At 53.8% G+C, this 27,411-nt stretch overlaps 3 long non-coding RNA genes across 4 annotated transcripts; 2 read left to right on the forward strand and 1 right to left on the reverse strand.

Annotated features, from left to right (window-relative positions):
* Positions 1–315: 315 nt before the first annotated feature.
* On the forward strand, positions 316–10,015 carry LOC135408128 (uncharacterized). Of its 2 annotated transcripts, none has more exons than XR_010427266.1 (3): positions 316–444; positions 968–1,127; positions 9,903–10,015. It is a non-coding gene; the product is annotated as an uncharacterized LOC135408128 (long non-coding RNA). The 2 variants fall into 2 exon arrangements; XR_010427267.1 differs by having other exon boundaries at positions 971–1,127.
* Positions 10,016–13,002: 2,987 nt separating this feature from the next.
* LOC135408129 (uncharacterized) lies at positions 13,003–14,093 on the forward strand. The gene is made up of 2 exons (XR_010427268.1): positions 13,003–13,058; positions 14,042–14,093. It is a non-coding gene; the product is annotated as an uncharacterized LOC135408129 (long non-coding RNA).
* A 7,530-nt stretch (positions 14,094–21,623) lies between these two features.
* LOC135408127 (uncharacterized) lies at positions 21,624–23,875 on the reverse strand. Its single transcript, XR_010427265.1, has 2 exons — positions 23,461–23,875; positions 21,624–22,096 (listed from the first exon to the last, which is right to left on the reverse strand). It is a non-coding gene; the product is annotated as an uncharacterized LOC135408127 (long non-coding RNA).
* Positions 23,876–27,411: the final 3,536 nt, after the last annotated feature.

Below are 27,411 nucleotides of genomic sequence, written 5' to 3' on the forward strand. Positions count from 1 at the left end.
GGGCTGAGGGTGGTGCCCCGCTGCTGCCCGGGCTGCGGAGGGGAGAGCGCCTTGGCCGCTGGGTTATGGACCGGGGGAGCCGGGGGGCGTTTAGGGGCGCCTTGTGCTGGGCAGCGGGGGCCGGGTAAGCCCCTTACCTGCCGGGTGCGCCTGGGGGGAGCCGCGGCAGGGCTGCGGGGCTGTTGCTCTCTGGGTGTCTCAGGCTTTGCCTCGGAATCCCAAAGGCTTTCCCCGTGCAGGGTTATGAGGCAAAGACTGCCTTAACTTGATTTCTTGGTGCTGCATTAATGCTTTTTGCTCGTTGTGTGTCAGTTTCCAGCCTGGCTCGTGGTTTCCCCTGGTGCCGGGGAGTGGAGGCGAGTTGTGCTTCCTGCTGGGAGAGAGAAGGGCCTTGGGAAGCTGCTCCATGAGCCACAGCTGTGCCGAGCCCGGGAGTCTGTCCAGGTGAGAGCAGGGCTTATACTGCCAGTGAGGAGCTGGGTTTGCTGTTGAAACATGCCCATGCCTTTAAATGCAAGGACAGGCAGAAGCTGGGAGGGACCCTGAGCACATTTTAAAAGCCCTTGACTGTGGGAGGAGTGTCCAGGAGAAATTATTCCTTTTTGTTGCAGGGAGGCAGTTTGTGAGGACAGGGGGTTGCTGTGCTCTCTAGCAAAAATACTCCCCTTGGGATGTCCATGCTGAGGAAATGTTGGCCCCGTGTGGGCTGGAGCAAAGGTGTGTGGGTGCCTGTGTGTGACACCCGTGGGTGTGCAGGAAGGGGGTTCTGGTGCCATTGGAGCTGCCAGGGAGCCAAAAAGGGCACAGTGGTCTGAAAAAGGTGAAAGCTCTGTTGGCCTCTGTTGACACCTGCACCAAAGGAGATGCAAATTTTCCCCCTCTTGGTTGCAGGCTTCACAAAGCTCCCAGGAAAGGAAGTTTTAGATTCCAACTCCCCTTTATGCTAAAGGTTTCCTTGCTCTCTCAGCAGGATGTCGAGTGCCACCGTGTCCCTGAGGTTCCCCTTTCTGCTGTTGGGAGAGCGCGAGGTGGATGGAGAGGATCCCCAGGCATCTGCAGGCACACGGGACTCGTACAACTGCGATTTTCCTACAGCCCTCGTGAGAGGGACTTTGAGGGTACCATGGGTAATGTGCCAGCTCTCCTGGTGGAGGTTTTGTCTTGTGCTACATTTGAACACAAAGAGTTAAAACTAAAGTCAGGGGTGTTCTGGGGTATGTTACACTTGTGCAAAGCTCCTTCCCTCTGTTTATTTTCTGTTCTGGAAAGTATATTCTTGGGTTCCTGGACACTTCCTATTAAATGCTTCCCTGAAAATAATTTTGTACTGAAAGGAGAAAGGAGCTGTCTGTTAAAAGTCAGATGTCCCTGAAAAACCTTGATGTTTTTTAACTTAGTAAGCTCTTAAAATATCTCAAAGTGTGTAGGAATGCCTGGCTTCTAAAACTCACCAGCTGAGTCTTAGAGGTTTCTTTGAAGAGCTGAGTTCAGGCAGCAGAATTGGCCCTGCAGGAGGGACTCTGTGCCTGCTCTCCCGTGGCTCCAAGGGATCTCTGGCCCTTCACGCCGGCACCGAGATTTTCTCGGGAAGGGCCTCAGATCCCCGGACCAGTCTGGGACACAGGCAGGATCCCCCTGCATTTTAGGACCAAATTGGCCCCCTGGAGGGACAGTGCTGTTGGTGCCCCCCCGGGTTGGGGCACCCCGAGGACTCCAGCGCGCACCGAAAGGATTATTCGGGGAGATCCTCGGGGTGCCCGGCCCTGGGGAGCTCAAAGCAAGGTCCCTGCAATGGATTCAGGCATTCCTGAGAGTATCCCAGGGGTAGCTGTCCCTGCTAGACATGGAGCTCTCTAATGGACTGTAATTGGGTTCTAAAAGTGGTGCTCCAAGTGCCAAAGCAGTGTGGGATTGGGATTAAGAAATGAGCAGTGATGGTCCAATTGGCTGTTTTCTCTTGAATGTAATGGTAAGAGCTGCAGGAGTGCCAGGTGTGTGTTCCAGTCCCCAGCATTTGGTTTGCACATGTCCTGGTCAGACACAGGTCCAACTTCCTCAGTCCTTAACCCAACAGAGAGGGAATGAAGGACTGGCAGTGTTAAGGTGATGGGTGTGACAGGGGTGAAACTGGGAAAACATTGGGGAATTCCTCAGTTTGTCTGTTTGCCAAACTCACCCAAACCTTTGCTGGGAAGAGACTTCCTGAAAAACTTGAGGCAGAAATGAAATGGAAAACTGGGGATAATGAAACTGTAATTGCTGAAACTAAATGTGTCCAAGCAGCAGCTCTTGTTGTGCAGGGAATAACTCCTGTCAGCAGCAAGGTCCCGACTGAAGTGGCAGCTGCAGTTGTTCCTGTGGTGTGGGCCAGTGGAATTGCAGGAGAGTGGAAGAGGGCAGAACCTGTAGGTATTACCCCTAATGTGGGATCTCTCCTGGTAAGGCAGAGCCAGTATCCTTTAAAATGAGAATGTCAGACTGGATTGGTTGCAGTAACAGTTAAATTGGCTCATCCTGGTTTGCTTGTAGGACGTGAATGCAAGAACCTGCCAAGGAACCAATGGCCAAGGTGTCTGATTAGTGCAGGACCTGAGAGAACCACCTTGAATGACAACCTCGAGCAGTTTCCAGTATTGGATTGCAAAGATGGCCTTTGCTGCATCTCCTTGAGCAAGGAAAGCCAAGAAACCTTTGCTTTGGAAGGAGAAAATCTGGAAAGCAGGAAGGAAGAAAAGAAGCCCCCTGACTCCTCCCTGAGCCCCAGACAGCCCATGAACTGCCTTCTGGGAATGGTAGGACAGGATGGACTCTGGATTGCTCTCTCTGGATGTGTGGTAAGACTGTTCTGCCAACTTCTCAAACAGCCTGTAAGCATTTGCTGCCTTGGCTAGATGGTGCAAGGGCAGCCTTTAAGCATCTGAAGCATTCCCTGAGGAGAGCTCTGGGTCTGCCAGATGTCTCAGAACTGTTGAAATCATCTTTGGTGGGGAGGGCAAACAAAGGCCAAGGTGTGCAGTGACCCCCCAACAAGGGACTTTGAGTTAATGGCATCCCTGCAAGTGAACTGTGTGGGCTGTTCCCCCTGTAGGGCAGGTGATAGTCCCAGCTACAGTGATGGGAAAAATAGTTAAAAGGGAGCCCCAAAAGCTGGAAATCCTCCAGGAGGCTCTTGGCAAACAGAGTTTTCTGAGTTCCCCCTGAAAGAAGGACAGTGATAGCTTTTGAGTGCTGGTAGATCCTTTGAATAGATAGCCTTGAGTGTGTCCTTGTTGCACCAGTAGGCCTTGTCAAACTCCCCATCTTCGAGGAGATACACATATTAAAGTTAAAATTAATCCTTTTCCTTATCCTTTGTTGTCTTGAGGCTCTCCCCTGCAGGAACTCCAGGAACTCCTGGTGCCGCCTGGGCCGATGGATTGGACGCCCCAGCCCCTCCGTTCCTGCCCAGCCCCTGGGTCCGTGTCCAGTGGTGGCACTGCCAGCCCTGCAGGTGAAGTGGGAAGGGCCTTTCCAGGTCTTGTGGGTCACATTGATAGCAGCTGAAGTTGCAGAAAAAGGACCTGGGGTCTGTTGTTCTTTAGTTCAGAAAGCTCCTTTTGGTTGGTGAGCAGGACAAAGTGGATCCTTCAGAGTTCCCATCCGTGTTTGTGTCTCAGCCTGTGTTAGGATTCAGGGCTGTAGCTGTTGTTGTCACTGAGGAGTCAAACTCTGCTTTAAATCATGAGACACTGGCCTAATGGCCCAGTGTCAGGAAAAAAGGGGGAATGCTCTCTGAGTGTTGAGATGTAACAAGAGCTGATCCTTTTTGCAGTTGGATGTAGCCTGGAAAGTGCACAGAACTGAGCTAAGGGATTGAAAGGGACCAACCAAGGGAGGTGAAGAAAGAAGGAAGAAGGGAAGTGAGGCTGCAGGCAAGCAGCAGCAAGTTGCTGTGTATCCAGGTGAGTTGTGTTGAGGTTCCTAAGACAGGCACTGAGGACTTTGAGGGCTCCAGACAGAGCAGACCTGGGAAGGCCCTCGGTGACGCCCCTCTGAGACCTTCTAAGGGTAGGTGTGTATGGTAATGAGTGTTGGAAAATGTCCTGACTGTGGAACAGGAATGCAGGGAAGGAAAATGAATCCTCCTGTAATGCTGACCCCTCTCATCATCTGCAGTGGAGATAGGTCTGTGTGCCCTTTGGGAGCTGATTGCCAGGACTCCTGGTGGGCTGGAATGATTCAAGAGCATAGGAATACAAGATTGCCTGGCTTCTAAAACTCACCAGTTGTGTCTTAGAGGTTTTTCTAAGAAATTTTAGACAACACCTGAACTTCTAGTGTGTACTTCTGAGTTCAGTTGGAAAGAGATTGTCCAGGGAACAAGTATCTTTCTCATTCCAGCAAGTTGCACTTGATGAACTTCCCATCTGAGCTGATGGCCTTGGCAGGAGAAGTGCTCAGCAAGGAGGCTCTTTGCTCCTAGGCAGGAAGAAAGGCCAGTGCCCTTCCTCCCCAAGGCCCAGCCCAGCAGGGCTGGCAGGAGCTGCTGGTGTGGCTGCTCTTTGGGTTCTCAGCTGTAGCTGTGGGGTGGTGACATCGTGTTCCTCCCTGTGCTCCAGGGCAGCCAAAAGCCCCAGCCCAGCCCCTGGGCCTTTCTGGGAGCCTGAGCTATTGCAGTACTGGGGATGGGGGTTTGGGTTTTTGTTTCCCTAAAGTAGAACCGTTGGGGGGGATCTCTTATCTCACAGTTGTTGTTTTTTTGATAACTTAATTAATTACAACTTGAGAAGAAAAGCTTGTGTAACTTAGCAACTGACTTGCACTGGTTACACTGAAAGTGCCAAGGAGTTGTAGTGTCCACTGGATTGTTTGTATTGAAGCAGTTTGGTGTTTACAGAGGGATAATAACTCCTGTCAGCAGCAAGGTCCTGACTGAAGTGGCAGCTGCAGTTGTTCCTGTGGTGTGGGCCAGTGGAATTCCAAGAAAATGGACAGGGACAGAAGCTGTAAGAATTACCCCTAAGCCAGAGTCTCTCCTGGTAAGGCAAACCAAGTATCCTTTAAAATTAGGAAGCCAAGCTGGATTGGTTCTAGTAACAGCTAAATTTGCTGATCATGGTTTGATAGTAGAATGTGAATGGAAGGACCTGTAAAGAAAGGAAATGGGAAAGATGATTGATTGCTGGGAGCAGGGGCTGGCAGACAGTGGCACTGGATGTTTGGTTGTGGTTGGGAATGAGCAGCTTGACCTGCCCAGGGTTGTCTGTGCTGGGGGTGGGTTTGGGTCCTGTGTGGCCACAGGTCTGTGCAGCAGCTGGAGCCTGGGCAGGTTTGGGGGCTGTGGTGTGCCAGGCTGCTGAGTTTGTTTTGCCTGTTTCCTTGGAGTGTCCCAGTGTCCCTGCTTGGCCGTTTGTTGCCCTGCAGGCAGAAGAGCCCAGGCCTGAGCTGGCTGAGTGTTGGTGTGACCCAGAGTAGGTGTCCCTGCCCTCGGGACAGTCCCCAGAGCTGCCTTTGGCATTCCCTGCTGAAGGGTGGGAGCTGCCCAGAGCCAGCAGCATCCAGCTGGAGGATGCAGGAGGATGCAGCTCTGCTTAGCTGGGAGGTAAGAGGTGGGGTGCAGGAGCTGGCAGGGGTGTTTTTCAGGCAGAGGGAGGGCAGGAGCAGGAGAATTGCAGGTGCAGCAGCTGGGTCAGTGCTGGATGGAGTCGGGGCTGGGAAAGGGCCCTGAGTGTCAGGGCAGGGGAGAGCCCAGGGTGGCCCTGGGAGCCCTGGGGCTGTGAACAAGTGCAGTGGGCAAAGGAATGGGCACTGGAGAGCTGGGCAAACAGCTGGAGGAGTTGCAAGGAGAACCAGGAGACTGGAATGCAGGAGCAGCAGCTCCCTGTGTGTGTGTAGAACCAGGTGTACTGCAGCCCTGAGTGAGGTGGGAAATGAACCTCAGGAGGCTGGGAACGAGTCCCACACACTGGTTCAAGTGGGCTGGACTCTTCCCAAGTGTCTGAAAAGCTTTTCTTCAGTGTTGCTTTATCAGTTGAAAACTGGAGTGATTGTCGAGGTGTTGGCACTTGTTTTCCTGTGTCTTTGGTGAGGTGTTGACTCAGTACCTTTCTTGGAGCTGCTGTTGGATGAAGAGGTGCCTCCAATTGACCTGTAAGGTCCTTGTTTTTCTTCCCTGCTTCTCCCAGCTTGTCCAGGAGATGGAATTCCAGTGCTACAGTCTGGGTGGGTCATGGTGCTCCCAAAAGGAGCCTTTGTGCCTTCAGGACAGGTTTTGGTGCCACTGGAGCTGCTGGGAGAAGCATAGGGTTGGCAGTGAGAGGCCTGGAATGATGTTGCTGCGGCACAGAAGAAATGAGCAGTGATGGTACAGTTGACTATTTTCTCTTGAATATAATGGTAAGAGCTGCAGGAGTGCCAGGTGGGTGTTCCAGTCCCCAGCATTTGGTTTGCACTTGTCCTGGTCAGACACAGGTCTAACTTCCTCAGTCCTTAACACAATAGAGGGAGAATTAAGGACTGGCAGTGTTAAGGTGATTGGTGTGACAGGGGTGAAACTGGGAAAACATTGGGGAATTCCTCAGTTTGTCTATTTGCCAAACTCACCCAAACCTGTGCTCGGAAGAGATGCACTGGAAAAGTTGAGGCAGAAATGAAATGGAAAACTGGGGATGTTGAAACTATAATTGCTGGAACTAAATGTGTCCAAGCAGCAGCTCTTGTTGTGCAGGGAATAACTCCTGTCAGCAGCAAGGTCCTGACTGAAGTGGCAGCTGCAGTTGTTCCTGTGGTGTGGGCCAGTGGAATTGCAGGAGAGTGGAAGAGGGCAGAACCTGTAGGTATTACCCCTAATGTGGGATCTATATGGGTAAGGCAAACCCAGTATCCTTTAAAATCAGAATGATAGCTTGGATTGGTTGCAGTAACAGCTAAATTGGCTCCTCCTGGTTTGCTTGAAGGACGTGAATGCAAGAACCTGCCAAGAAACCAATGGCCAAGATGATTGATTAGTGCAGGACCTGAGAGAACCACCTTCAATGACAACCTTAGGATTAAAAGATGGCTGTTGCTTTTGAAGGAGAAAATCTGGAAAGCAGGAAGGAAGAAAAGAAGCCCCATGACTCCTCCCTGAGCCCCAGACAGCCCATGAACTGCCTTGCTGGGAATGGTAGGACAGGATGGACTCTGGATTGCTCCCTCTGGATATGTGGTAAGACTTTTATACCAGCTTTTAAGAACAGCCTGTAAGCATTTGCTGCCTTGGCTAGATGGTGCAAGGGCAGCTTTTAAGCAGCTGAAGCATTCCCTGAGGAGAGCTCTGGGTCTGCCAGATGTCTCAGAACTGTTTGGAAGCATCTTTGGTGGGGAGGGCAAACAAAGGACGAGGTGTGCAGTGACCCCCCTGAGAAGGGACTTTGAGTTAATGGCATCCCTGCAAGTGAACTGTGTGGGCTGTTCCCCCTGTAGGGCAGGTGACAATCCCAGCTACAGTGATGGGGAAAAATGGTTAAAAGGGAGCCCAAAAAGCTGAAAATCCTCCTGGAGGCTCTTGGCCAACAGAGTTTCCTGAGTTCTCCCTGCAAGAAGGATAGTGATAGCTTTTGAGTGCTGATAGATCCTTTGAGTAGATAGCCTTGAGTGTGTCCTTGTTGCCCCAGTAGGCCTTGTCAAAGTCCCCATATTCCAGGAGATATGCATATTGAAGTTTAAAATGATCTCCATAATCCTTTGTTGTCTTGAGGCTCTCCCCTGCAGGAACTCCAGGAACTCCTGGTGCCGCCTGGGCCGATGGATTGGACGCCCCAGCCCCTCCGTTCCTGCCCAGCCCCTGGGTCCGTGTCCAGTGGTGGCACTGCCAGCCCTGCAGGTGAAGTGGGAAGGGCCTTTCCAGGTCTTGTGGGTCACATTGATAGCAGCTGAAGTTGCAGAAAAAGGACCTGGTGTCTATTATTCCTGAGTTAGGAAAGCTCCTTTGGATTGGTGAGCAGAACAAAGTGGATCCTTCAGAGTTCCCATCCGTGTTTGTGTCTCAGCCTGTGTTAGGATTCAGGGCTGTAGCTGTTGTTGTCACTGAGGAGTCAAACTCTGCTTTAAATAATGAGACACTGGCCTAATGGCCCAGTGTCAAGAAAAAAGTGGGAATGATATCTGAGTGTTGAGATGTAACAAGGGCTGATCCTTTTTGCAGTGGGATGTAGCCTGGAAACCGCACAGAGCTGAGCTAAGGGATTTAAAGGGACCAAGCAAGGGAGGTGAAGAAAGAAGGAAGAAGGGAACTGAGGCAGTAGACAAGCACCTCTAAGTTACACTGTAAACAGGTGAGTTGTGTTGAGGTTCCTCAGGCAGACACTGAGGACTTTGAGGGCTCCAGACAAAGCAGACCTGGGAAGGCCCTCGGTGAAGCCCTTTGGAAACCTTCTAAGGGTAGGTGTGTATGGTAATGAGTGTTGGAAAATGTCCTCACTGTGGAACAGAAATGCAGGGAAGGAAAATGAACCCTCCTGTATTGCTTCCATATCATCTGCAGTGGAGATAGGTCTGTGTGCCCTTTGGGAGCTGATTGCCAGGGCACCTGGCGGTCTGGAATGATTCAAGAGCATAGGAATAAAAGATTGCCTGGCTTCTAAACCTCTCCATCTGAGACTTAGAGGCTTCTTTGAAGAGCTGAGTTCAGGCAGGAAAATTGGCCCCCCAGGAGGGACTCTGTGCCTGCTCTCCCGTGGCTCCAAGGGATCTCTGGCCCTTCACGCCGGCACCGAGATTTTCTCGGGAAGGGCCTCAGATCCCCGGACCAGTCTGGGACACAGGCAAGATCCCCCTGCCTTTAGAAATGAGGCCTTCTTGTGGCTTCCTCCCGTACCCGTTGGTGGGTTCCAAAGAAGGCCTCTTGAAATGCCTTTTGGGCTGTCCATGGCAAGCTTGAGACCAAATTGGGCCCCCTGGAGGGACAGTGCTGTGGGTGCCCCCCGGGTTGGGGCACCCCGAGGACTCCAGCGCGCACCGAAAGGATTATTTGGGGAGATCCTCGGGGTGCCCGGCCCTGGGGAGCTCAAAGCAAGGTCCCTGCAATGGATTCAGGCATTCCTGAGAGTATCCCAGGGGTCCCTGTCCCTGCTAGACATGGAGCTCTCTAATGGACTGTAATTGGGTTCTAAAAGTGGTGCTCCAAGTGCCAAAGAAGTGTGGGATTGGGATTAAGAAATGAGCAGTGATGGTCCAATTGGCTGTTTTCTCTTGAATATAATGGTAAGAGCTGCAGGAGTGCCAGGTGTGTGTTCCAGTCCCCAGCATTTGGTTTGCACATGTCCTGGTCAGACACAGGTCCAACTTCCTCAGTCCTTAACCCAGTAGAGGGAGAATTAAGGACTGGCAGTGTTAAGGTGATGGGTGTGACAGGGGTGAAACTGGGAAAACATTGGGGAATTCCTCAGTTTCGCTATTTGCCAAACTCACCCAAACCTCTGCTAGGAAGAGTTTGAGTAGAAAAGTTGAGGCAGAAATGAAATGGAAAACTGGGGCTATTGAAACTGTAATTGCTGGAACTAAATGTGTCCAAGCAGCAGCTCTTGTTGTGCAGGGAATAACTCCTGTCAGCAGCAAGGTCCTGACTGAAGTGGCAGCTGCAGTTGTTCCTGTGGTGTGGGCCAGTGGAGTTGCAGGAGAGTGGGAGAGGGCAGAACCTGTAGGTATTACCCCTGATGTGGGATCTATATGGGTAAGGCAAAGCCAGTATCCTTTAGAATCAGAATGCCAGACTGGATTGGTTGCAGTAACAGCTAAATTGGCTCCTCCTGGTTTGCTTGTAGGATGTGAATGCAAGAATCTGCCAAGAAAACCAATGTCCAAGATGAATGATGAGTGCAGGACCTGAGAGAACCCCCTTCAATGACAACCTTAGGATTAAAAGATGGCTGTTGCTTTTGAAGGAGAAAATCTGGAAAGCAGGAAGGAAGAAAAGAAGCCCCATGACTCCTCCTGAGCCCCAGACAGCCCATGAACTGCCTTGCTGGGAATGGTAGGACAGGCTGGGCTCTGGATTGCTCCCTCTGGATATGTGGTAAGACTTTTATACCAGCTTTTAAGAACAGCCTGTAAGCATTTGCTGCCTTGGCTAGATGGTGCAAGGGCAGCCTTTAAGCAGCTGAAGCATTCCCTGAGGTGAGCTCTGGGTCTGCCAGATGTCTCAGAACTGTTGGAAGCATCTTTGGTGGGGAGGGCAAACAAACTGGACAAGGTGTGCAGTGACCCCCCTGAGAAGGGACTTTGAGTTAATGGCATCCCTGCAAGTGAACTGTGTGGGCTGTTCCCCCTGTAGGGCAGGTGACAATCCCAGCTACAGTGATGATAAAAATAGTTAAAAGAGAGCCCAAAAAGCTGAAAATCCTCCTGGAGGCTCTTGGCAAACAGAGTTTGCTGAGTTGCCCGTGAAAGAAGGATAGTGATAGCTTTTGAGTGCTAGTAGATGCTTTTAATAGATAGCCTTGCGTGTGTCTTTGTTGCCCCATTAGGCCTTGTCAAAGTCCCCATATTCCAGGAGATATACGTATTAAAGTTTAAAATGATCTCCATAATCCTTTGTTGTCTTGAGGCTCTCCCCTGCAGGAACTCCAGGAACTCCTGGTGCCACCTGGGCCGATGGATTGGATGCCCCAGCCCCTCCGTTCCTGCCCAGCCACTGGGTCCGTGTCCAGTGGTGGCACTGCCAGCCCTGCAGGTGAAGTGGGAAGGGCCTTTCCAGGTCTTGTGGGTCACATTGATAGCAGCTGAAGTTGCAGAAAAAGGACCTGGGGTCTCTTTTTCTTGAGTTCAGAAAGCTCCTTTTGATTGGTGAGCAGAACAAAGTGGATCCTTAGGGTCAAGTATAAAGTGGGAATGATATGTGCATGTTGAGATGTAACAAGAGCTGATCCTTTTTGCAGTGGGATGTAGCCTGGAAACTGCACAGAGCTGAGCCAAGAGATTGAAAGGGACCAACCAAGGGAGGTGAAGAAAGAATTAAAGTGAGGCAGCAGCCAAGCAGCAGCAAGTTGCTGTGTAAGCAGGTGAGTTGTGTTGAGGTTCCTAAGACAGGCGCTGAGGACTTTGAGGGCTCCAGACAGAGCAGACCTGGGAAGGCCCTCGGTGAAGCCCCTTGGAAACCTTCTAAGGGTAGGTGTGTATGGTGATAAGTGTTGGAAAATGTCCTGATTGTGGAACAGGAATGCAGGGAAGGAAAATGAATCCTCCTGTAATGCTGACCCCTCCCAGCAGCTGTAGTAGAGATACCTGTGTGTGCCCTTTGGGAGCTGATTGCCAGGGCACCCGTGGGGCTGGGATCATGGCAGGGTGTTGTAAGCAAGGAATGCCTGGCTTCTGAAACTCACCAGCTGAGTCTTAGAGGCTTCTTTGAAGAGCTGAGTTGAGGCAGCAGAATTGGCCCTGCAGGAGGGACTCTGTGCCTGCTCTCCCGTGGCTCCAAGGGATCTCTGGCCCTTCACGCCGGCACCGAGATTTTCTCGGGAAGGGCCTCAGATCCCCGGACCAGTCTGGGACACAGGCAAGACCCCCTGCCTTTAGAAATGAGGCCTTCTTGTGGCTTCCTTCCCGTCCCCGTTGGTGGGTTCCAAAGAAGGCCTCTTGAAATGCCTTTTGGGCTGTCCATGGCAAGCTTGAGACCAAATTGGCCCCCTGGAGGGACAGTGCTGTTGGTGCCCCCCGGGTTGGGGCACCCCGAGGACTCCAGCGCGCACCGAAAGGATTATTCGGGGAGATCCTCGGGGTGCCCGGCCCTGGGGAGCTCAAAGCAAGGTCCCTGTAATGGATTCAGGCATTCCTGAGAGTAGCCTGGACTGTGCAGAAAGGGAGCAGTTTGTCCTGTGGAGTTGGGATGGGTTTGTTCAGGATGCCTTGGGAGGCAGGGCTGGAGAGGCCCCTCTGTTGGCTGTAGTGGTGGAAGGTTGTAGCAGCAGGGATGGAGCCTTCGACCTCCTGCTCCCCCCGTGAGCCCCGACGGGACCGTGCCCTTGGCAATGGAGGGCCCCCCATTGCTGAGCCAGCGGTTCCGGGGGCCAGGAGGGATGGGATCAGGATGCCGAGCTCCGCCCAGGGCCAGGGCTGCCAATGTTCAACCATGGAGAGAACTGAAAGCAGAGTGAGATGGAAGCCAAGCTGCAGCACAGGGGTGGGCGAGAAAAGACCCTGGTCCTCAGGTGGAGCTTTGAATTCCCTGGAAAAATGGATCCTGTCAGATGGTTCAGGCCCTTGTGGATGCTGGAGCAGAGGCCTCTGTAATTTATGGTCACCCTAAAAAGTTGCAAGGACAGCAAGTTCTGACTGCAGGATGAGGTGGGAAACAAAGTGCAGTGGTCCAGAGAAAAGCTGAGCTTAAAATTGGTCCTGTGCCAGAGCAGCCTTGTGCAGTGCTTGTTGCTGTCCCTGAGTGTCCCATTGCAGTGGATATTCCCAAGGGTGCCTTGTGCTGGGGAACACTGGGGGCAGTTCCCTTTCCCTGGGCAGGGCAGGCAGGGCACGTTTCCCCCCTCGAGGGTGGCTCCACAGTCCCACCCTCTGCCCTGGGAGCGTGGCAGAACACCTGGACCCACTGTCCTTGCCAGAGAGGGCACAAGGGATGGTTGGATGGGTGAGGGAATGGTTCAGGGAGTACAAGCACCATTAGAATGAGTAGGGCAGCACATGGAAAGGAAGGGGGGAGTTAATCCAGACAGAATTCAAGCACCTGCCCAACCTGTGATAGTTTTAGGAACTCAGAGGTGTTGTGGTCCCCAGGAAGTATTGCCCAGGACTAGGCAGGAGACTTCAGGCTTGGTCACCCCCAGAGCAAGGTGGAAGCCCAGCAGTTTATTGGTTGGTTTGGCTTTTGGTGACAACAAGGTCCTCCTTTGGGACCAATCCTTGGCCTGGGCCATAAAGTCCCAGGGCAGAAGTGTGAGTTTGAGTGGGAAATGAGCAGCAGGGAGGGTTGGAAACAGCTCAGGGAGCAATTCAACAGGCTCCAGACCTGTGGCCAATACGAGCTCCAGAGGGGGAACGGAAGGTTCCTGCCAGTGCTAATGATGCCAATTGGAGCCTCTGGCAGAAGTAGGGTAATGTAAGGGGGGTACTTTTGAATTAGATGATCAATGGAGCATAGAGGCGTGAGAAAGAAATCATATTAGGTTGTGAAACCAGCTGGAGTGTGGTACAATGTAACTTGATGGCACAAGCTAATTGTAAGGTCCATTGTGCTTTTCAGCAAGTCAGCCTGATATCCCCTGTTATCAGAGCTGAGTTCTTCCTTGGTTCTGCTACATCTTGCAAGGTAGGTACATCTACCCTTGAAACACCATGGGAGAGGTCATACCTAGGGGTGAGAAAGATGATGGTGAGAGGAAGATGATGTGGGCAGGGGTGGCTGGCCCCTTGCCCTACAAGTAGGGCAGGCCCAGACTGTTGCCACCAGGCAATGATCAGGCGGGGTTTGGCTGCCAGTCAGGCCTCCCCTTACACTGTGTCCTGGCCCTACGTGGTGTAATGTGGAGCTGATCAAATGGGCTGTCAGGACTGCTGAGCTGAGCGATCCTCATCCTGCCACCGAGCCTGTGTTGCTCCGCGGGGACGCCCGCTAAGGGATGGGCACCGACCAGCTGCTGCAGATCCTGACAGCCCTGCCTGGCTGTGGGGGTGGGCACAGGTTAGTGATAGGAAGCAACTGAGAAAGAAGACTTTAAACATCCTATAGTGTTCCTTTAATACCCTTTATTTAGTATTCATATTTTCCCTTTACTTTCCCCTTGTACTGACCAAATATCGTGTTAATAGTTATCCATAATATTGTGTTAAGATCCTTTTTGGTATCCCTTTAACTCCCTTTTCACTAGTTAATATTATACTGTATTGAATGCTGTTCTTAGTATTTGTTTTAATGCCACATGATAAGGCAGTTCATTTGTATCCTTTTTTAACTTTTGATTCTCTTTGCTAAGTTTATTATTATTATTATTCTCACTGCAATAAAGATATCTTGTGTGTTTGAATGCTTGTGGCACTTGTCTTTATTCTGGGCCTGTATCCTAATGAACTGTTCCAGGTAGGAAGGAAGTGCCCTTAGGATTTGGGAATAGGAAGTTACTGGAAGCCAGCCCAAGATAACACCCTGTTGGAGAAGCAGCTCTGAGTATGTTCTTGGGCTTTAGTGGAAACTTAATAAATGATAAGAGGGCCTGAAATCCCCCTAAGGCCTTGGGTAAAAAGCTCCTCCAGGATGCCCAGGCCAGGCCCTGCTCAGGAAGGCAGCCCCATGGAATGGAGATGGTGGATCCAAGCCAGAGCCAGAGCAGGGGTCGGGGCAGGAGCGAGGCCTCGGGAGGGAGTTGCCCCTGGCCCTGTGGTTGAAGCAACAAGTGTAGATCCCCTGGACAGTGAGCACAAATCACTGGGGAAATGGGGAAAAGCCCCAGAGCAAGTGCTGGGAGCAGAGAGGGAGCATGCATGGCTCACTGCTGGGTCAGCCACATCTGTCAGTGGGAAGCACTTTTGGAAAGCAGGAGCTTATAACCCGTGCCAGAGGGAGTTTAAAGTCACGATAGGGGGAGGCAAAAGTAGTCCATGAGCTGAGTGAGACACTGTACCTGTGGGAATGAAACAGGAAGAACTAGGGCAGTGTCAGGTTTGTAGGGATTTGGGGTCAGTTGGCAGTGGTTTGGCTACTTGGCTCCCAAGTGACACCATCACGGAATTAGTGATTAAATGCAGACAAGGAAAATGGGAATATATTCCTGTGAATAAATGTTAGTGGAGGGAATGATATTGCCATGTTGTAGCTTGATATCTTACAGAAACTGTGGATCCTGGCCATCCTCACAGCCCTTGTGGTCCCTCTGGGCGATGCTGTTCCCTGGAAAGTTCCCTGGAAAAGGTGCCTGGGTCGGGTGACTTGGTTTGATTTGGATGGAGATGGAAAAGCAGCTCCAAACCAGGACCCCCAGACAAGGTGACCTGGGAAGCAAATGGCCCTTGGCCAGGGGTCAGTCTCCCTTTGTGCCCGGGGGGACTCTCTGGCAGGGCCGGGGTCTGTCGGGCTCATTGTGCGGGCGGCTGTTGGTGCCCTCAGTGGGATTGGATGGATGTGATTCCAGGGGCTGGGAGCACTGTTGCCATGCAGTGCTGTGGTTTCCCTTACGGTGCTGGCTCCGGGGGTCTCCCTGGCATCGTTGTCCCCCTGTGTGAGCGGTGCCAGTCACAGCCCCAGTGTCACAGCAGCAGGGCCGTCCCCTGGGCTCTGCCTGCTGGGCTGTTCTGGGAAGTGCTGCCAAAAGAGCAAAGGGATCGGCTGGGGCAGGGGATGGCACAGTTTGGCATCATCCTCCCCAGGCGAATATTGGTCCAACTGTTGGGTACCTGCTGCCTGTGTCCTGCAGCCCAACATCATCAGGATAACAGAATTCCTTTCTTCACTCTGATTCCAGTGCTTGCTTCTTGCCCCTGGCAGTGAGGCTGGGGGGACACGGGACTGGGAGGAACAGGAGCTGGTATTGGATTTGTAGACAGTGGAGACATGGAATTGTTTGGTAACCAATGGCAAAGAGCTGGGCCAGGTGTATCCCGAGTGCTGAATTTAGGAGCACAAGGGATGCCCACTGTATTTACCCCCCACCCTTCACTCCAGAATGTGATGGGGAGTTTGGGCAGCTCTCTAATGGTTCCCCAAGATGTAATTGTTGTGCACAGGGGAACACCAGTAACTTATGAACTGGGCTGAGTGCACATGACATGGTGTGTATATTGTAATACAAAGAAATGAGGCACAGAAGGACTTAATGAGTACCAGTGAACTGATCTGGAGGGCTGTATTCACATCCTGGATTGCAAAAATTGACTGGATTTTGTCTCCTGAATTGCTGCAGTGCACCAACTGATATCGTGCTGGAAAAATAAGACACTGCAATGTAAGTAAACCAGGGATCCTTGTATGTAAATACAAATTATTGCCCTGTAAATTTGAAAAAAAGACTTGACTTGATCACCAAATACGAACAGTAATTAATAGGGGTCAATTAATGGCCTATGGGCATCAGGTAGAAGAAGTCACTGCTCACCACTGGTGGGACATATTTACAGGATTCTCACCATCTGCTACAAAGTTTTTGAACACTTTAATCCATCCACTGATCACAGTAATTATACTGATTTTATGAACAATATGCAGTTGTTGACTCTGGGATCAACGAGAAGAAGTTGTTCAAAGGCTGCAGGTGCAGTGAGTGTGTGCTGGGCCAAGGCAGCCAAGGTGTGTGCAGCTGTTCCGTGCCCTCCACCCTTGGCCCCGCCGGGTTCCTGCCCAGCGCTCCAGGGGTGGCCAACGGGGAGCTCACGGGAACCTGCCCATGCCCACGGCCCCACAGTGCCAGGCCTGGCCTAAAGCCAGCTTGGTTGGGCAGAGCCTGGCCAGCGGGACCCCCTTGGAGCCGCCCCGCAGCCTCCCCTGGTGTGGAGGCACCCGCAGGAATTGTCCCAGTGCCGGAGCCTGCGGGATCGGCTGCCCCGGGGCTGCCAGTGGGCTGGGGGGGAGCAGGAGGGGGCCGTGGGGAGGGATTTCTGCTGAGCCACAGTTCTGCCTTGCTCATTTCCTTTTGTATCCCCTAAATCTGTATCCCATGTGTTGGACTGTGTTTGTTTAAGCTGTTCCTATTATTCCATGACCAGTGAGGAGTTGTTTTCTGGAGTGCCCTGCCTGTCAGCAGGGCAAGTGCAGCCCTGGAAGAGACAGGAATATTCAAAAATGCACCAGTTCTTGTGAAGCTCAACCGCGTAAAACATTTATGGAGCTAAAATTCCACAGCACTGAGCTGTTGGGTCCCAAATAATATTGGAGGGAGAGGCAGAAAATGCCACTGCTGCTGGGGCTGAACTGTCTGCAGTGACTGGGCAGGACTTGGCCCTGATGCCTGAGTGCATCTTTAGGATAGATCCCAACTGTCAGCCCCTGGCTCCATAACTTGAGAAGAGGGTGTTCCTGCAAGCCCAGCTGCTGTGTTGGTGGTCCTGGGGGCACCTCTTGCCCTGGCCTGCTGTGAATGTCTTTGTGTTGCAGCTCAATAAAGTCCCTTCTAGTGGTGATTGTGTCAATTTTGTGTCAGTTCCTTTCCCCTCTCCCCGTGGCTGCATCACTGGCTTGTGCCTAAATGAACTCTTCCCCTGCAGCAGTTCCCTGCTGCTCTCAGAGAGGGTGGAGCTGAGGCCCCTGAGCAAAGGGAGAAAGGATCCAGCCAAGGCAGGCCCGTGCTCCCCCCCTGCCTTCCTCCAGCCTCCCTCCTTACAGTTCCCATCCCTGCTGCACACAGCCTGTTCCCAAACAACCCCTGTTCCTGTTCTCTCTCCGTGTCTCCCCCCACAACTCCCCTCCTATAATCTCCAGCTACCCAGCACAGGGATTCGTGTGCTGGGACAGTGATTGGCAGGAGGAAGGGGAGCCTTGGCCTCACCTGCCCAGCTCAGGTGGGTGGCAGAGAATTGGGGTGGCCTGGCAAGGCATGAACATATTTCTGAGTTCTGGAGTGCCTTGAATCCTTTCCCTGTCAGGTTTCTCTCCCTCATTTCCTGGAGTCCAGCATCCCAGATGTCTCTTCCTTTGTCCAAAGTCCAATGGCAGAGGATTGACTAACTCCCAAGGGAGGTTTGGAATGAAAAGGGTTCTGTTCAAATGGGGCAAGGAATGCAATAAGAAAGTTGAGCCTCCTTTTAGTGCCTGAATGAGAGAGGAATAAAAATGCCACATTTTATTTGTTGTCCCCCCTGGATTTTTCATGGCTAAAACTCTCTAGTGAGCAATTGAAGAGAAGGGTGAAGGGCAGGAGCCTTTGACTTGCCCCGTGCCCTTAATTGCCTTGTTCTCCTCTCTTCCAGGCCAGGCCAAAGCCCTGATCCAGCCCAGCTCTGCCAAGTGCCCTGGGCTGGGAGCAGCCAAAGGCAAGAGGCTGCAGCCCCGCCGGCCGGGCTGGGGGCTCCTGGTGCTGCCCGTGGGGTGGGGTAAGTCAGAGGGACACGTTTCTCTCCTCCTGGTGTTGGCATTTGCTCCCTGGGCCCTGGATGTGTAAGGAAGGACGGAGTAGCAGGGAAGGGCAGTGTTTCCAAACTGTCTGAATGTTGCCCCCAGGTTTGGGATGGGGGTGGTTGGGTTTGGCCTGGGCTGGTCAGGATCAGCCATAAAGGACCCACCAGAGCCCTGAACCCTCACTGGACATGTCCAGCCTCTCAAGTCATTAATTTTCAATAGAGGACAAAGTATTGGTACTTGCTTCTGATCTGTGGAGAATTTCCTTTGGAATGATCAACCAGAGAGTGTATCAGTGCAAAGCATCTTTTTGGGTCTTTTGTTTGTTTGTAATTTCCTCTCTGGCTTCAATGAGTTTGATGTGCTCCTGTTAAGGAAGCAGCATGAAGTCATGCTGCGTGTGCCTGTCCCCAGCCTGGCACTGCCCACAGGGACACACTGGGCACTGACCATGAGAGGGAACAAAACCACTGCCTGCCAGAGGGTTTGTCCTGGGCCAGTCAGGCCCTGGGCAGGAATTGGATTGGGCAACTCCATCAGCTGCTCTTCCCTCCCCCACAAAGCCTCATCCCCTGGGCATTAATGACGTGCCCTGTGCCCAGCGCTCACTGTTCGCCCAGCGCTCACTGTTCACCCAACTGAAACCAGAGCAAGGCTTGCTTTGCTTGGAACAACTTAAAATAACTTTAAACCAAAATAAATCACTTTTTTCTTCTTTTTTTTCTTTTAGATGCTGGAATTGCCTCTCTGGCTGTGTGCTGAGCTCTGGCTGCAGGGGACTGTCAGGCCTTGGTGGCTGTGAGTTCCTGTTCTTCTCCCTGGGAAACTGTGAATAGTTATTCATTGGATTGCAGAAATGTTTTCTGAAGCCTGTCCCCTTCTTTGTGCCTTTTGCTGACAGACCTTCTCTTTCTGCCTTTGCATGTAGAGCTGTTCCCTGATGTCCATTCACTGGCCTGAATTCCTTGCAGCTCCCAGCTGGGGAAACCTGGGAGAACATGGCAGGGACAGAGGTGACATTTGTAGCTGCCAACTTGGGGTAATTTCGAGGAGACCCAGCAACCGTTTGTGTAGGAAAAGGTGAGGTGCTGCAGAGGGGAGGGAGGTGGCATTTTGGAGGGGTCCCACTGAGGGGGGAGTGGAGTGCCTGGGGCTGGAGTGTGAGTTATTAAACAGGGAAGAAGGGAAGGATGCTTGGGAGGGAAACACTCAGGGAATGTGTAGGGATGGAATGGAAATTTGGGGCGTCAGGAAGAGCAAATGGGTGATGTAGAGGAAGGGACATGTTGGGGGTAAGACTTGATGTCATCTGTAGAGGGCAGAATGACCATTTGGAGGTAAAGTGAGGCAGTGAGTGGTGGGCAGGGAGGGAAATTTCTGTTGGTAAAATCAGAGGTGATGTGGAGCAGAGAGAATGCACATCATGATGGACACTGAGGCAGTCAGGGGTGGGCAGGAAAGGAAACCTTTGGGGGTAAAACTTGAGGGAACGTTCAGGGCAGAGACTGAATATTTTGAAGTATAAATGAGGTACTCAGTGGTGGACAGTTGGAGAGTGTTTTAGGGTAAACTTGGTGTAGCCCACAGAGTAGAGAATGAACATGTATTTGTACAGAGGAGCTGATTACATGTGGGTAGGTAAGGAGAATTTTGGGAGTAAAATCTGGGCAATCTGTAGCAGAGAGAATGAATATCTTGGGGTAAAGTGAGGCAGTCAGTGTTGGGCAGGTAGAGAAAATTTGTGTTTGTCAAATTTGAGGTCACGTGGAGCAGAGAATGTACATCCTGAGGTAAACTGGGGTAATCAGTTGTGGACTCGTAGGGAAAATTGGGAGGGAAATATCTGAGGCAATCTCTATGTTAGAGAATGAATATTGAGAGATGAACATGAGGTACTCAGTGGTGGACTTGTAGGGAAAATTGTGGGGGTCAAATCTGTGGCAATGTGCAGCAGAGAGAAGGAACATTTTGGAACAAAGTGAGGCAGTCAGTAGGGGAGAGGCAGAGGAATTTCTGAGGGTGAAACTTGAGCAAATGTGCAGGGCAGAGAATGAATATTTGGAGGTCCAAAAGAGGTAATCAGGAGTGTGCAGTAGGGAAGACTCTGGGGAGAGAATGACTCTTTTGTGTTCAAGAAGAGGTAATCAGGAGTGGGCTGGAAGGGGAAAGTTTGGGGGTTAAAAAGGAGGTTCATTCTCTGCAGGGCAGGGAATGAACACACTGAGGTAACCTGAGGTGATGAGTGGTGAGAGACACAGACAATTGTGGGTGTTAAAGTTCAGGTGATCTGCTGGGAAGAGAAGGAACCTGTTGAGGTAAAGATGAGGCACTGGGTGGCAGACAGGTGGGGAGAGGTTTGAGATAAGCCTGAGGTGTGTGTGGGGTGCAGAATGACCCTCTGTAGGTACAAAGGAGCTGGTCAGACGTGGACAGGTAAGGCAGATGTTGGGAGTAAAATGTGGGGCAATCTGTCACAGAGAGAATGAATATTTTGGGGTAAGGGGAGGCAGTCAGCAGTGGGCAGGGAGGGAAATCTTTGTTTGTCAAACCTGAGGTAATGTGCAGCAGAGAGAATGCACCTCCTGGGGTAAACTGGGGCAAACAGTAGTGGACAGGTGAGGAGGTTTTGGGGGAAACTTTGAGGTCATCTCTGTGGCAGAGGATGAATGTTTGGAGGTAAAAATGAGGTAATAAGTAGTTTGCAAGCAGGGAAAACTGTGAGGGTAAGTGTGGATGTCACCTAGGGGAGAAAATGAGGCTTTTGAGGTCCAGTGAGGCAGTCAGTGGTGGGCAGGGAGGGAAAATTTGTGTTTGTAAAATCAGAGGTCATGTGGAGGAGAGAGAATGCACCTCCTGGGGTAAACTGGGGTAAACCTTGCGGACCTGCAGGGAAAATGTGGGGGGTAAAACTTGTGGGAATCTGCAGGGCAGAGAGTGAATCTTCTGAGGTGAAAATGAGTTCCTGGGTGGTGGAGAGGTGGGGAAAGTGTTGAGAGTAAACTGGAGGTGGTCTGCTGGGTAGAGAATGAACATCTTGAGGTAGAAGTGAGTTGCTGAGATGTGGAGAGGTCGGGAAAATGCAGTGGGTCCAGTGTGAGGTCACCTGCAGCAGAGAGGATGTACCTCCTGATGGACACTGAGGCAGTCAGGGGTGGGCAGGAGGGGAAACCTTTGGGGGTAAAACTTGAGGGAATGTCCAGGGCAGAGAATGAATATTTTGAAGGATAAATGAGGTCCTCAGTGAGGTATTCATTGGATTGCAGAAATGTTTTTTGAAACCTCTCCCCTTCTTTGTGCCTTTTACTGACAGACCTTCTCTTTTTGCCTTTGAATTTACAGCCTCCTTGTAACTCCCAGCCCGGAAAACCTGGGATAACTGAGGAGGGACAGAGATGAAGGTTTTATCTGCAAACTTGGGGTAATTTCTGCAGGATACAGCAACTGTTTGTGTGGGAAAGTGTGTTTAACCACATTGGCCCAAGTTGTGTTTGCACCAGCTGGGGCCAGAGGTGCCAAGCAATCCAAAGCAAACCCTGCTCAGCCTCCAAATCCCAGGGGAAGTTCTCCAAGCTGTTCATTGAGGGTCTAAAGATACATTGAAATGGAACCAAGACACTACTAAGTTTCCTGGGAATCCCAGTATTGCTGTCCTAGAATTTTTAACAGCTTTTTAAGCTTTTTATGACAATAATGGCTTTCTTCCTTTGATTGAATCCTGCGGTAGGATTTGGGGTTTCTTTGGATTCTGAATCCCTCCCAGGGGCCCTGACACTGGTCAGGAGCTGGCAGGACAAACAGAGTCAGAGCTCCTGGCAGGCACAGGGGGTTTCCCCCAGAGTGGATCCAACTGCTGCCCCCCAGCCTGGCCAGGCGGGATCTGCTTTGGCTCCCGGCTTCTGCCAGAGACAGAATGTGTTCCCTTGATTGGAATGAGGATCCCGTAGCTTCATCTCCTAGAGGTTCCCTGGGCAGCTGATCCACTCTGCCCCGTGTCCTGCTCTCAGTTCCTGCCCAGCCAGAGCCAACTGTACCAAGGGCAAGAGCACTCCCAGCCTGGATAGGGAATGGGGGACTGGCTTGTGCACAATTCACCTAGAAAGTCAAACGAGGGGATTGTTGGAGTATCTAGCTCCTTAGGGAACCTGCTGGGAGTAGAGAAGCACAACCCCAAACCTCCGGCTGTGGGTGGAGTCGTGGAACGTAAACCAGCACAAACTCATCCCCCAAAATGGACCGTGGAAGAGCAGGACCAAATAAGGGTCAGCGTCCCTGTGGAAAGGCAAAAGGAATTGGTTGGGACTTTGATTGTCCCCTAGGGAGATGGAGGTTGCTGGGATGCAGAGAATGCCCTCCCTCAGGCTGCCAAGATCTCTCAGCGCAGCGGCTTTGGCCGACAGGGCAGCAAAAAGATTGTTCTCTGCGGGGGGCCCAGGTTTGGGTTCCGGTCTCAGCATTGCAGGTTTGGATGAATTCTACCTACAGCCCGCAATTCCATGGGGAATTCCTGCTGCAATAGCCTCCCAGTGCCTCCTGGAGCCCGGATCTTCCCCCGCAGAGCTGCCACTTTAACGCCAGGTTTGCCAGGAAGCAGCCACGGTTCCAGGTCTGCTCAGCGGGATCGGGACAAGGACAGGTTCATTTTCCACAGACTTTGCCGTTTATAACCCTCCTCCCCCAGCCCCGCCGGTGTCGCTGGGGGGACTTGAGCGAGTTCCTTGGAATTCGGCCGATTCTCCGCCCCGGGCCGGGCTCCAGGGGATGTGTTCGCCCAGGAGAAGGCGGGGGCCGGACGCGCTCCCGGCCCGGGGCGAGGCAGCCCCTGAGCACGGGCGAGGACGTCTCTCCGGGCCGGGAAGCCGCTGTCCCTTCCGAGCCTCGGGAGCGACCCCGGGGAATTCTTTTCCCCGAGGAAAGGGATGCACAGCCCTGCTTTCAGAGCACCTCCGGCTGGAAGGGCAGGGATTTGGGGCGGGCGGGACACACGTGGGGGGCGCGGGGGAGCTCTGGGAGGTGGGCCCTGGGAATGGCTGCCCGCGCTGCTCTGCAGCCCCGCCGTGCCGACACTGCCGAGTGCCAGCTGGATTCTTTGGGTCCTTTGGGGCTGGCGCTGGGGCGTGTCCAGGGTGAGGCATCTCAGGGGGCCCGTTCAGAGCAGCGCCCGGCTGAGGAGCCGCGGGCAGCCCTTTCCCCGTGCCCACCCCACGGGGGCTGTAGGGCACGGCTCCAGGGCACAGCTCATCCATCCCCTGGCAATAGGAAGCCCAAGCAGGGCTGGGTCGCTGTCTGTCGCTCCGGCCTCCTCCCGGTCCGCGTTCCCTGCCCTGCTGGGACTGCCCAGGGAGCCCCGAGAACGTTCCTGGCGGGAAGCGGGAGCCGCCGAGGGCTCCGTCCAACTCCGGGCCCGAAAAGCGGCCCCGACCTGAGCCCCCCCGGCATTTTGGGTTCCGAAGGCTCACCTGGAGGAGACGCTCCCCCGCAGGCGGGACCAGGCGGCGACACTCGACCAAACGCCTTTGCCTCGGAGCGAGGGATCCCTCCGGACTCGTTTGGCTCCTTTATCCCTGGAAATGAGCTCGGATGCCGCACGAGCACCTTTGCAGCCGTCGGGTGAAGCCCGGACGGGGCCGGAAAACCTCCCTGAGCAGGGCAGTGATGAATTGGTGCCCGTCCCCAGCCGGGCACAGCCCAGCCGGCCGCGCTCCCTCCGGCCCGTGGCTGCGAAGGGCTCCTGCAGAGATTGAATAAAAGCTCATTTCCTGACTGTATTTGCCCGCGGTCTTGCCCCTCTTTTGACTCGCGCAGCACCATCCGGTTGGAGCATTTCTTGGTTTCCTCCCCTGTAGCCGTTTCCCTCCCAGGCAAGGCCTTCCCCGTCTGCAAATAAAGAGGAAATGTTTCAACGGGATTTTGAAAACCAGAGGGTTTGCCCCGGGAGGTTGCGAGTTGCCGAGAAAGCGGGGGAGAGGAAGGAGAGCCTCAGGTCTCACCTGGCTGGTGTCAGATGAGCCGCACCTTATGGATGGCAGGGCAAAGAACTGCTGTCGGTAATTGCCGAAGTTCCGCAGGCAGAGCTGGGAGCAGCCTGTGCCCGAGCCGCGGCACGGTCAGTGCCAGCTCCTGGGGCCGCCTGAGGACAGACACAGGGACACGGGGACAAACGAGCAGCTCTGCTCGGAGTCCCGGAGCACGGGAGGAACGGGGAAAGGGCTGCCGCCGTTCTTCCCTCCCCGGCAGGCCCCCAGCTCCCCGCGGCCGGAGCGGGCCCGTGGCCGGAGCCCCGGCGGGCCCCAGAGCCCTCGTTCCCGGGGGGCCCTGGGGGTGGGAACCTCCTGGGGCCGCGTTTAAGGGGGAGACGGGCGATGTTCGCCCCGGGAGCGGGTGCGGTGGCCTCGGGGGTGCCCGAGCGGGGAAGCTCCGATCCCGCGGGGGGTACGGGCGGCACCCCTCCTCGGGGGTCCCGGGGCCGGCCCGGCGTGTCCCCGCGCCCCGGCCGGTCCCAGCCCCGGCTCCGCGTCTACACGACGAACGCGCCGCCGTTCTCCCCCGACCGGGCCCCGGCCGAGCCCCGGCCCGAGCGGCCCCGCCGCGCTCGGCCCCAGCGCCCGGCCCGGAGCGGCTCTTCTCGCCCGCGTTGCCGGGGCACAGGCGGCGAGGCCGGGCTGGGATGAGCCCGGCACCGATCCTGGTCCCCGTCCGGATGCCGAGCCCCATCCCAGCCCCAAACCAACCTCGCTCCTCCGGTCGCGGTCCCGGTCCTGGCCCCGATCCTTGTCCCGGTCCTCCTGCCGAGCTCCATCGCCACCCTCGGTCTTCCGACGCGCCGACCGCTCCCGCAGCATCCCGGTACGAGGTTCCTCCGCAAACTCGGGACGAGCGCGGCTCTGCCGGCTTTAAACGGCGCGGCCGGGGCGGGGCCGGGGCGGGGCCGGGGCGGAGCGGGGCCCGCACAGGTGTGCGAGGCGGGGCCCGTCCAGGTGCGCGGGGCGGGGACGGGCAGGGGGCGGGTCGGGGCGGGGGTATTTAAGCGCCGGAACTCGCCCCCGCGGCCATTTGCTCGGGCAGTGCGCGGGGAGGCAGCAGCGCCGCGGGAGCCTCTCGCTGCCGCGGCCCTTTTTCTTTGCTTTTGTTTTTGTCTTTCTTTTGCTTTTCCCCCTTTTTTTCGTCCCCTCCCTTCCTCCCCACCCTCCACCCGCTCCCCGCACGCCGCCTCTCCCCGGCCGCTGTCGCTGCCCTCCTGCACAGCCCGGCCCCCCCTCCTGCCCCCGGCCCCCCCTGCCTGCCCCTGCTCCCCCCTCGCTGCTCCGCTGCACAGCCCGACCTGCCCGCACCCCCGCTCCGTCCTTGCCCCCCCGCCCGTCCCGTCCGTCCCCCTGTCCCCCGGGCCGTGTCCCCGCAGCCGCGGGCTTGGGGGCGCCGCTTTAATAAAGCCGCGAGGGCCGGAGCCGGCGCCCCCCCTGGATCCCCCTTTCCACGGGGCCGGGCCCGCTCGGCGGGTCCCCCCTGCAGTTCACAAGCACCGCCCGACACCGCCGGGGCTCCGGCCCGTCCCGACATCACACGGGGGGCTCCGCGGGCGGGGGGACGAGGGGGTGGCGGGGGGGGCAGGGGATGAGGGTCCCCTCCGGAGGAGGGGGCTCGGGGAGGTGGGCGGGGGCAGGGGGGGCTCGGGGAGGGGGGAGGAGGGAGGAGGAGGGGCCAGGGGAGGGGGGCAGGGGGATCCCCTCCGGAGAAGGGGGTCCCGGGGTGGGAGGGGGGAGTTTTCCCCCTGTCGGGCCCCTCCCACCCCGGGACTCCCCGCCCTGAGGGGTGGCCTGGGGACCCCCTCCAGGGCAGTGGGGTCCTCGGGTGGGAGGGGTCAGAGGGGGGAACTCCTCCCACTGATCCCTCCCACCCCGGGACTCCTCCCCCGGGGGGCGGTCGGGGGCGGGGCCCCCTCCGGGAAAGGGGGTCCCGGGGTGGGAGGGGAGGAGGGGCGAGTTCCCCCCTCTGGCCCCTCCCACCTCGGGACTCCCCGCCCCGGGGGGCGGTCGGGGGGACCCCCGTCCGGGGGAGTGGGGTCCTGCGGTGGGAGGGGTCAGAGCGGGGAGATCCGCCCCGCGATTCCTCCCATCCCGGGACCCCCTGCCCGGGGGGGAACGGGGGGGGAAGGCGGGGGGGGGGGGGGGGGGGAAGGAGAAGGGGGGAGTAGTGGCGGAGGGGGGGTGGGAGGCAAGGTGAGGGGGGACGGGGGGGGACGGGGGGGGACGCGGGGGGATAGGGGGAAGGGGGGGGGACGGGGGGGGAAGGGGGGGGTGGGGGGGGAAGGGGGGGGAAAGGGGGGGAAGGGGGGGGTGGGGGGGGAAGGGGGGGGTGGGGGGGGAAGGGGGGGGTAGGGGGGGGAAGGGGGAGGTAGGGGGGGGAAGGGGGGGGTAGGGGGGGAAGGAGGGGATTAGATTCTTAAAGATTCTTAATGATTCTATTTTATCTTTGTATATATATAGTATATATAATGTGATGTATAAGAATTATCTTCATACAGTGTGTCGCAATAACTTTAGTTTATTAACTTATTCTACCTACTGTTGTAGAAGCAATCTTTTTTGCTTATTACTTTTAAAGTGTTAGAGCATTTTTTTAGTTCTTTTTTAATTAGCGTTGATTAATAATTAATCGCTATAAGCTATTGTGTGTTTAATTGGTTGTATAATGTAGTTACAATATTTAATTGCTTTATTCGCGAATACCTTTTTTTAGATTTAATATTTTATGTTTTATATATGTTACATATATAATGGAAATATATAAAAGGGAAAGGTAGGGGAAGGGGTGGAAAGAATCGTTTAACATATATGCTCATACATAGTATATATATATATTACACTTACCGTTTAGAAAACTTTATAAACCTTATAAATACAAAAACCAATATCCATGACTTTATGAAAGCATATCCCTTATCAGTAAATAATTTATTATATGATAACATCTTGTATTAGACCTAAGAGATTAATTCTTAGTTGATAACTGTTTAAACGTAAAATGCAATTGAAATGTAAAACTTTTAAATCAAGTAATAATTAAAAATTAATATTTACAGCACGTTAATTACTAATAATAACAATTTTTACACTTTCTTCCCGAGACGAGTACACGCGATCTTATACTACACATGAAAAAATTTTCTGAATAAAACAAATAAATATTGTAACTATATTATACAACCAATTAAACACACAATAGCTTTCTGCGATTAATTATTAATTAACGCATATTAAAAAAGTACTAATAAAATGCTCTAATACTTTAAAAGTAATAAGCAAAAAAGATTGCTTCTACAACAGTAGGTAGAATAAGTTAATAAACTAAAGTTATTGCGACACACTGTATGAAGATAATTCTTATACATCACATTATATACACTATATATA

The sequence above is a fragment of the Pseudopipra pipra genome, unplaced genomic scaffold (genome assembly GCF_036250125.1).
Source record: "Pseudopipra pipra isolate bDixPip1 unplaced genomic scaffold, bDixPip1.hap1 HAP1_SCAFFOLD_192, whole genome shotgun sequence".
NCBI classification, from domain to species: domain Eukaryota; kingdom Metazoa; phylum Chordata; class Aves; order Passeriformes; family Pipridae; genus Pseudopipra; species Pseudopipra pipra.